Below are 11166 nucleotides of genomic sequence, written 5' to 3' on the forward strand. Positions count from 1 at the left end.
GAAAACTCTTAGAGAAATATTAGGGTTTGGGACATTCTCCCCCGCTCTCCTTTCTTTCTTTCCTCTCTTCTTTCTTTTAATTAATTCCCCATGCAATCAACACGCAGTGTTGATTCCCGTCTTCAACACGGTCCCGTGTTTATGCCCGTATTCATTTGTGCTCCCTAAGAACTTCCTTTTCTTTGATGTTTGATGTACCCAACACAATGAGTGTTGGGAATCTGACTTGATGTTGAATTCAACATGGCCTGTTCGAACTTCTCATACTGCTTAGCTTGTTTCGGCATCTTTGACGTCCAATTATGCTCCAATTCTTCCCTTTATCATTCTTTGACTTCTTTTGAACCTAATGAACACAAACAGATGCATAGGGTAAGTGTTAGGACCAATTCACATCCAAATATCCATAAAATCAATCTTAAAAACCCTATTTAGATGTGTGTATTTTACGCACATCAATGTTCTATTAGGTCAAAAAAGCACTAAAGTGGCACCTCCTAGAGCTTCCTTTTTTGGAAAATTTGTATGCCCCCTTCTTTCTTAAGCCCAAATTGTGCGACGGCTTGAATAAGGCCAAATACAAGCCCAAATGGTCATCTAAGGTTTGGCCAAGCTTCAACTTTGATATTTACTTGCATTTACCCATTATGTCATGCTCTAAATCCACTAATCTTATATATCCATATCTTCTTTCGTAATTGGATTTTCCACTAAGGCATCTGACATTAGACTTGCATTAAATTGCCTAAATAAGACAAATGAATTCTTCCAAATAATCTTGTCAAACACAAAATCTTATGCAATTTGTAGGTTTTAATTATGCTTATTTGATCTGTATAACCTATGTTCTCTTTTTATTCATTTCTTTGTGCCCCTTTGTCTAGCATGATGGTTTAGTTTTATTTGGGGAGCATAAATATGAATATTAAGTGAAAGCATATGGAAGCAGCAATCATAGGCACCAACCCAATGTTGGACGAATGCGAAGAAGGAAAATTAGTTGATCAAGTATTGATATTATTGTCAGAATGATCGCAGATGAATCTTTTGAAGGAAAGAGGGAACGATGAGAAATCATATTGTTTCATTAATCTAGGCATATTCAAGCCGGAATGTGAGCATTTTCATATTTGGGACGTATATAATAAAGTAATTTGGACAGGAGTATTATTAGGTAGGCCCACATGAATATCTCCTTATTTTCTTGTTAAGTTGGCTCATAAAATTTGGGACTACGAAAGTTATTAATAGGAAATCACCTCTTTAGCAACCATACACGACAATAACTAACAAGTTATAATACATATGCAATGCAAGAAAACACCTTCTAATCAAGATGATTCCAAAACCCTAAGGATCCTTTAAAAGAAGTTTATGAAAGTAATTTCAATTGTTATTGATTAACAATGAAATTAGCACTTGAATCCAATCCTAACGCCATAAACCAAAAAGATTTGATAAGTAAAGAATTAAAAATAATATTTTTAGTTAAAGAACGCCACAAACTAAAAGAAGTTTGATAAGTTCAAAGTTCAAAGTTCAAATAAGAACTTTAGCATAAACGCTCACAAGTGTAATGTATTATATCAATCGTCAAAAGTTGATTACAAATGGAGCTTAGCTTGGTATATATAGACAAAGCTAGACCTAAAGAAACCCTAGACATGTCTAAACACCACACATAGCTCCTCACTAACACACAATTAAAAATATAGGTGTTGGAGACTTAACTCTCATATTTATAACTCTGAAATAATAACTCTCGCACTTTAAACATAAGTTAAAAAAGAAAAAACTTGGTCAAATCTTAAAAATAAACTAAATTATATCTAGTAACACATAATAAATTGTGTATTAGCCTTATATAGACTAATCCACTATTATTGAATCTTGAGAAAACCAATGCAATAGTGATAAGGCTTTAAGCACGGCCATGTTGCATCCCATGCATCCTTCTAATTTGAAGACCAGTAGGAGACACGGCTTTAAGCACGGCCTTATTGTATTCCATGCTTCCTTCTGATTTGAAGACTAGTAGGTGACACGGCATTAAGCACGGCCATGTTGTGTCCCACGCTTCCTTCTCTTGAAAGGGTAGTAGGTGACACGGCTTGAAGCACGCCTGTGCCTCATCCCATGCTTTCTTCTTTTTGGAATACATTGAAAACTTAACTTCTAAGGCCCCCCATGCGGCTTAACAAAGCTTCTTACATCCTGTTAGTCTTAGGTCTTGTCAATAGACCTTGAAGATTAAAAAAATCTTTATCATTCCCTATCTCCTGTAAAGGATTCATCCTTGAATCAAGCTCATTGTCATCTTCCTCACTTATATCAAAGAAAGAAAGATCAACTACATTGAAATTGCACTTACATTACCATACTCACTTTGTAGATCAAGCTTGTAGGCATTGTCATTGATTTTCTCAAGAACTTGAAATGGTCCATCTCCTCTTGGCATTAGCTTTTATATCCTTTTGCTTGGAAATCTCTCCTTCCTCATGTGTACTCAAACCCAATCACCCAGTTCAAATACCACTTTCTTCCTTCCTTTGTTGTGTTGTCTTTCATAATGAAGAGTCTTCTTTTCTATTTGGGCTTTCACTTTTTCATGTAAGCTCTTAACAAAATCAGCCTTCTGTTTGCCTTCCAAGTTGGCTTTCTCAATTAGTAATGCCATCAAATCCATAGGAGTCAATGGTCTAAACTTTCATGTTGTTTGATTTGTTATGCCATGTACACTTTTATTATAGCCAAACTGCACATATGGCAAGCATTCTTCCCAATTCTTCAAGTTCCTTTGAGTTGTAGCTCTCAACAGTTGTGAAAGGGCCCTATTAACCACCTCCGTTTGTCCATCCGTTTATGGATGACAAGTTGTTGAGAATAGAAGCTTTATTCCCAAATTGCTCCAAAGTGTCTTCCATGGGTGGCTAAGAAACTTGACATCTCTATCACTTATTTTTGTCCTTGGAACCAGTCTCACAATTTCCTTGAAGAATAGCCCCGCAACATGCGTCGCATCATCCGTCTTGTGAAAAGGTATAAAATTAGCCATTTTGCTAAACCACTTTTGACCTAGGTAATCCTAACACAAAGGATATTGAAATGTCTACCCAAAGTTCATTAGGAATGGAAAGAGGTGCATATAGCCCATCAGGCATCACTCTTGATTTAGATTATTTACATGTAATGCATCTCTTATACATTTTCTCAACATCTTTTCTCATGTGTAGCCAAAAAAAATGCTCACTCAATACATCTAATATCTTACTCACACCAAAATGCCCCATTAAACCCCCACCATGTGCCTTCCTCACAAGCAACTCTCTTAAAGAAGATTGAGGCACACACAACTTGTTTTCCTTAAAAAGAAAACCATCTAGCCTATAAAACTTGTCAAAACCTCCCTTTTTCACATGCCCCATACACATTTGCAAAATCAAACTCAGAAATATATAAGTCTTTGATAAATTCAAAACCTAACAACTTTGCATCAAGAGTAGAAATTAAGGCATACTTTCTTGACAAAGCACCAACTACTATATTCTCCTTACCATGCTTGTACTTGATGATGTAAGGAAATGGTTTTATGAACTCCACCCATTTAGAATGTCTTTTACTAAGCTTCCCTTATCCTTTGTTATATTTCAAGGACTCGATGTGGATCATGAATTTCTTATACCAAAGATAGTGTTGCCAATGTTCTAATAGTCTTACCAATGCATAAAACTCATTGTCATATGTTGTGTAGTTTAGACTAGCTCCACTAAGCTTCTCACTAAAAACGCAATTGGTCATCCTTCTTGCATTAGGACTCCTCTAATGCCTATTCCACTTGCATCACACTAAAGCTTAAAGGTTTTAGCAAAATTATGCAAAGAAAGCAAAGGTTTCGAACTTAATTTGTCCTTTAACAAGTCAAAAGCAACACCTTGTTTTTCCCCACTTAAACCCGCATTCTTTTTAATGCATTCAGTTAAAGGTGCACGAATTATAGAAAAATCCTTAATGAATGTCTTATAAAAGTTCGCAAGACCATGAAAACCCCTAACATATGCACAATAGTAGGTTTCGGCCACTCCCTAATTACTTTTACTTTTTCTTGATCAATATGAATTCCTTTGTCATTAACAATATATCTAATAAGAGTAATTTTAAGATTACAAAAAGTGCACTTCTTAAGATTAGCATACAAGGTCTCTTGTTTTAACACATAAAAAATAACCTTTAAATGTGTTACATGCTCATCTAAAGATTTTCCATAAACAAGGATATTATCAAAGTAAACCACCATAAACTTTCCAATGAAGGCACGCAAAACATGATTCATTAATCTCATAAAAGTGCTTGGTACGTTAGTTAAGCTAAATGGCATTACTAACCTCTCTCATGCATTCTAATTTGATGATAAATAGATTTAATATCAATTTTAGAAAACACATAAGAATATATGACTCATCCAACATATCATCTAGCCTAGGTATAGGATGGTGATACTTCTATCTTGTTGATAGTACGACAATCAACATATATCCTTCATGTTCCATCTTTATTAGGCACTACAATCATAAGAACCGCAGATGGACTCATGCTTTCTCTCACATACCCCTTATCCATAAGCTCACTCGTTTTCCCTCGGATTTCTTTTCTCTCCTCGGGGTTGCATCTATAGGCTGGCCTATTTTGAATACTTCCACCCACAATGAAGTCAATTTGGTGCTCAACACAATGAATGAGTGGTAATCCTTTAGGTGCATCTTCGGGAAGAAGGTCTCCATATACCTGCAAAAGCTCAAAAATAACACTAGGAAAATCTTGGTTAAGATCATTAGTCATAATCAAAATATCCTTGTACATGAGTACAAGCACTTGTTGCCTCAAGGTTAGTGTTTTCCTCATATCACTTGGCTTTGCATATATACTCATTTTTCTTTCACTCTTTGCTCCATTGTTTTCTCTCACCTTGTGTTTCCCATTGCACTCAATTTTACCACTCAACTCACCTTTTTTGATTTTGTCTCTCTCTTGCTCCCTACCCAAAGTTTCCCCGTTTGAAGATTCAAGCTCCTCATATTGTTGTTTTATCTTCATTTTATCATCATAAATGGTCTTGGGAGGTAATGGTCCAACATTGAACTTTTCTCCATCAATAGTCAAAGAGTACCTAATGTTGAAACCATCATATAAAACACGCCTATCATATTGCCAAGGTCTTTCCAACAAAACATGACCAGCATACATGGGAACTACATTATATAATACCTCATCCTTATATCTACCAATTGAAAAAGAAATCAATACTTGCTTATTAACCTTCACAACTCCACTATCATCCAACCATTGCAATTTATAAGGCTTTGGATGCTTAATAGTAGGTAAATTCAATTTTTCAACAAGCAAAGTACTAGCTACATTAGTACAACTACCGCTATTCACAATCATGTTACACAACTTATTAGCAGTCAAACAATTAGTATGAAACAAAATTTCACATTGCTCCTCATGTTCATCATTTCTAATTTGCAAATTAAGTATGCATTGTACCACCAAGACATCCTCTTTAGCATATTCAAAATCACTAACATCCTCTAAAGGTGGCATCTCATCCTCACTTTCAGTTTCACTTTTGACTACCCCATCTCCCATAATCATAACTCTTTTATTAGAGGAATCATGTGCATAATGTCCAAATCCTAAGCACTTGAAACATTTTATCACTTTAGTTTGATTATCACCTTTACCCTTGTTACCCATATCTACTTTAGCTTTAGAATCATCAATTTTAGGCTTAACAATATGTTTATCATCCTTTTTACTCTAATTTGGTTTCCAAGAAGAAGAAGTGGAACTCAAATAATGTTTAGAATCATAATTACTTGTACTCTTGCGTTTGAGTTGTCTCTCAATCTTCATGGCCACATCACCATGTCCTCAATCTCCACACAAGGTTGCAACTCCACTAGGTCGGCTATGTTCTTATTCAAGCCATTCAAGAACCTTGCCATGGTATCTTCTCTATCATCCTCCACATTAGCCTTATTATGGCTACTTCCATCTCTTTATGATACTCCTCTACACTCTTGGAACCTTGTGTCAACGTTTCTAGTTTTTGCTGCAGTTCCCTATAATAGTAACTAGGGACAAATTGCCTCTTCATGATGTGTTTCATCTCTACTCATGTATCAATGGGTCTATCACCAAGCCTCCTCCTTTCCCTACACAATTTATCCCACTAAACAAGTGCATAATTACAAATTCCACAATAACAAGTTTTACCTTCTTTTCTTCAGTTTATGACAAGCAATAAAATGTGCCATCGTAGAAAAGTGATCTACAACCATAAAAATAGAATCATGCCCACATTTTTTACTTAGTTAATCCAAAATAAAATCCATAGAAATATCAATCCTAGGTATACTAGGTACAAGTAGTGGCATATATAATCCATGAGGCTAAGATTTAGACTTAGCTTGTCTACAAACAATGCATTTATCACAAATTCTTTACAGATCTATGTATATGTTTGGCCAATGAAAGTGATCATGTAAAACATCTAAAGTCTTAGCAACTCCAAAATGCCCCATAAGACCACCCTCAGGTGCTTCCCTTACCAAAAGTTTACACAAGCTACTCTTAGGTACACATAATTTATCCTTAAATAAGAATCCATTATGCTTATAGTACCTTTCGCACACAAGCTTTTCACATGCATGATAAAACCTGCTAAAATCATGGTCATCCATATATAAGTCTTTAATATACTCAAAACTAAGCAATTAGCATCAAGAGTGTTAAAAAGCACATACTTTCAAGATAATGCATGAGCAACTATGTTTCCTTACCTTGTTTATACCTTATAACATATGGAAAGGATTCTATAAACTCACTCCACTTTGCATTAAGCTTGTTAAGCTTTTGTTGACCCTTTAAATACTTTAAGGATTCGCGATCAGTGTGAATCACAAACTCTTTAGGCCAACATGGGAATGTGGTTGACGAGATTGATTGGTAGCATTGGGGCTTAGTTTGATGATCAAGTAGGTCGAGCCATTAATCCACGTGCATAAGGGAGAAATCATGTTGTTTTCAATTGATCAAGCATAATATAAGTGGGAATGCAAGCATTTTAATGTTTAGGTCGCATATAATGAAGTAATTTGGGTCAAACTGTTATTAACTAGGCCCACACAAATTTTCTCTTATCTTTATTAAGTTGGCTCATAAAATTTAGGACTACGAGAGTGGCTGACCAGTCAACTCATCTCCGGTTCTTGATTTATTTATTCATATTATGCTTGTAGTTTCTTCTTCTTATGGAATGAGGGCTTTCGCACTATGAAAACCACATGCATCCGAATATTTTAGGCTAGTGAGCATATTATTTCAATCTTCTACATTGCAAGAAATCAAGTTATGAGTTCTTTCAAGAACTTTGTAGACTTATGAAGACTCACGCTAGCAAACTTGGACTTACTACTCACGTCTTTTCTTTTTTGTGTTCTTTTCTACTCTTATATTTAAATCAATTCGATTTGATTCTCATATTTAGCCGTATGGAAGAGAATAAAGAATGTGTGATTTCTTTTCCTATCGGATTTGTAATCCTACTTATGTTCTCATTCTTTTCATTTCTTTTTTGCCTCTCTTTCTAATCTCTATCTAGCGTGATAGATTAGTTTTATTTGGTGAGCATAAACACGAAAATATTGAGTGAAAGCGCGTTGAAGCTGATACGATCCAAACTAGCACAATAAATCCTACTCTAATAAGGAGTCCTGACTCATGGAGGAATCCTAATCCAGTAAGGAGTCCTGATGATATTAGGAGTTCAAGCAACGAAAGGAATATTAATTCAACTAGGAGTCCTTGTCCGATTCAAATTACAAGTCAATGAGCTTATGAAAGACATTTAGGCTAAGGACACATCAAGGCATGAAGAATTGGATTTCAGTTCAAGGCTAATCAATTAAATTTAGTTTATTGGGCTTGAATGAATCTAATTATGCTTAAAAAGACCAAAGAAGTTGAATTAGAGCATATGGTGACTTCGGGCCTAACTTAGCTTACGTTATGAGGATCATCTATATGACTTATATAAATTAGGATTTGATGGCTTATTTTACATGATCACACATGTATTTTATCAAAATCAGGACTTTATTTAAGTTATCTCTTTTAATTAGGAAGGTTATCTTTATCCTAGATCAGATATAAATCCTTATTATTTAAGATTTAGGGTTTTCTAAATCCCATATAAGGCTAGTACGAATTTTGATTTAATTAATTAAGTTGAAGTTGAAGTTGAATTTGAATGATAATTGTTTATTACACCTTAAAGTTGTTTGCTTTGTCTTTGTGTTCTTGTGTAGAATACATGCTTAAGAAACATTCAAGTAGATTGATCATTTTCTTGTGGAGTGTTTCAGAATTGGGAATTTAGGAACAAGTTTTCTAAATCCTAATTCTTGATCATCTTTCTAAGTAATATATTTTTTGACCTTTCTTAAGGGTTGAACCGAATTGGTTCTTCGGGTTTTCATGTTAATGTGTTGGGGGTCCATAATTAAAAAGGGGTTCTCAAGCTTATTCATAGAGGTTCCATATCACTCGATCAACTAATTTTCTTTCTTCGCATTTGTTGAAGTATTGGATCGGTGCCTATAATTGCTGCTTCCATATGCTTTCACTCGACACTTGCATTTATGCTCCACAAATAAAACCAAATCATCATACTAAACAGATATTAGAAAGAAAGGCGCAAAAGAAGCGAACAAAATGAGATCATAAGGAGGATTTCAGATCCGATAAGAAAAGAAATCACAAGTTGTTTGTTCTCTTCCATACAACTAAGCATAAGGATAAATAAAATAAAAGAAAGGAATGACATGAGCAAGAAGTCTATATTCGCCAGCTCGAGTGTTGATAAATCTGCAAAGTTCTTCAAAGAACCTATAGCTTGGTTTCCCGTAAGGTAGAAGACTATAATAATATACTCACTAGCCTCAAATATTCGATTGTATTCAATTTTCATAGTGCGAAAGCCCTCAGTCCATAAGAAAAAGAAACTAGAAGGTAAATATGAATAAATAAATAAAGAAAGATGAATACACAGAGTGTACAGCTTAGAGGGCTACCAAGCGAGGATCCCAATGCCCATATAGCCAAGTTTTTGGAGATATGCCCCATATTCAAGATAAATGGAACTACCGATGGTGCCATCCGGCAGAGATTATTTCCATTTTCTTTAAGGGATAAAGCAAAGAGATGACTGCAGTCCCTTCCATTGAACACTATCACTACTTGGAAATCCTTGGCTGAAATATTTCTTTACAAGTACTTTTCTCCAGCTAAGACTGTGAAATTGAGAAATGACATTTCTTCTTTTGCACAGATGGATAACGAGAGCATGTATGATGCTTGGGAGAGGTACAAGGACTTGTTGAGATGCTGTCCACACCACGGTCTACCAATATGGATGCAGGTTTAGACCTTTTACAACGGTTTGAACCTTACTACTAGGCAAATGGTAGATGCTGCAACAAGTGGGGCCTTGAACAGTAAGACGCTGGAGCAGGTGCAAAATCTGATAGAGGAGATAGCCATGAACAACTACCAATGGCAATCCTCTAGGAGTCAGCCAGTCAAATAGGGAATTGTCAACCAGTTAGACTCCACAGCAGCCTTAGCAGCTCAAGTGGAGCTTATGACCAAGAAATTATACCAACTTCAGATGCCGGTTCAAGCAGCCTAAATAAGCTGCAAGTTTTTCAATGGCCCGCACTATGGTGCAAACTATAATACGGGAGGTATGTTTGCTAGCTCCTCTACTTCATCTATTGTTTCTACTGACCGTGAATAGGTTAATTACATGGGGAATGCACCGGGACAACAAAACAACCCCTATAGCAGCACATACAATCCTGGGTGGAGAAATCACTCGAATTTTAGTTGGTGCAATAATAATGCCTAAGGTCCACCAAGCTTTAAAGGCGCATCGTGACCACCACAAAGAGCGATAGTACAGTATCATCACAGCTTCCTCCACTAGCCAAGAAGAAATATAACTTGGAGGAGCTGATGATGAAGTTTGTCACGTTGACTGAGACGAGGTTCCAGTAGATAGACAGTGCTTTTAGAAATCAGCAACCGTCCATTCAGAACTTGGAAAGTCAGATTGGTTAGATTTCTAAGATGTTGTCTGAGAGGCAAAAAGGAGCGCTCCTCAGCACCACTATTGATGTGCAGGTTGAGGTGAACAGTAAGGTTAAGGAACTTGAGAGGGAAAAGGTGAAACTAATCCCAGTCAAGGAGTATCAGCCCAAGATTCCTTATCCTGCTAGACTGAAGCAAGTAGAAGCACAAAAGCAGTTTAGTATGTTTTTGGATATCTTTAGACAATTGCATATTAACTTGCCTTTTGTCGATGTATTGAAGCAGATGCCGAAGTATGCCAAGTTCTTGAAGGATATACTTAGCAAAAGCAAGCTGGAGAAGGTAGCATATGTTAAGCTTAATGAATAGTGCTCAGTAGTGTTTCAGAGTAAGTTACTAGAGAAACATCACGACCCAGGGAGTTTTACTATTCCTTGCACTTTGGGTAACTTGTGTGTTGATGATGCATTAGCTGATTTAGGTGCTAGCATAAATCTCATGCCCACGAGTATGTTCAATAAGCTAGGTTTGGAGGAGGCAAAACCTACTAGGATGTGCATTCAATTAGCTGATCATTCTGTTAAGCTTCCTAGGGAGATTGTAGAGAATGGTGTGCCTTTGATTTTAGGGAGACCTTTCCTTGCCACCGCTATAGCTAAAATAGACGTATTTGTGGGAAAGCTAGAGCTTAATGTAGGGGATGACTATATTACTTTTAGTTTACTCCCATTTGATAGTTCTCCTGCCAACCATGTTCAAGCCATTTGCACTATTGATGGGATTGGTCTTGCATGTGATAAGCCACCACAGGATATACTAATTGATGATGCTCTGCATGCTTCCTTGCCTGTCGATGTGTGTTATTCGTTTGAAGAAAACAACTTATATCAATTTGAAACTTTGTGCTATGATACACCCGAGAAGGGTAGTTGCAAGTTTTTTTATGACAGGTCATCTAGATAGGATTTGGAGTGGATGACTAGGCATCCTAACTCGGTATGGAGAGCACCTCCT

The 11166-nt window shown here is 36.2% G+C and overlaps 1 non-coding gene across 1 annotated transcript; it reads right to left on the bottom strand.

Moving 5' to 3' along the window:
- Window positions 1-9358: 9358 nt before the first annotated feature.
- LOC125371251 lies at window positions 9359-9465 on the bottom strand. The gene has a single exon (XR_007217551.1). It is a non-coding gene; the product is annotated as a small nucleolar RNA R71 (small nucleolar RNA).
- Window positions 9466-11166: the final 1701 nt, after the last annotated feature.

The sequence above is a fragment of the Ricinus communis genome, chromosome 9 (genome assembly GCF_019578655.1).
Source record: "Ricinus communis isolate WT05 ecotype wild-type chromosome 9, ASM1957865v1, whole genome shotgun sequence".
NCBI lineage: Eukaryota > Viridiplantae > Streptophyta > Magnoliopsida > Malpighiales > Euphorbiaceae > Ricinus > Ricinus communis.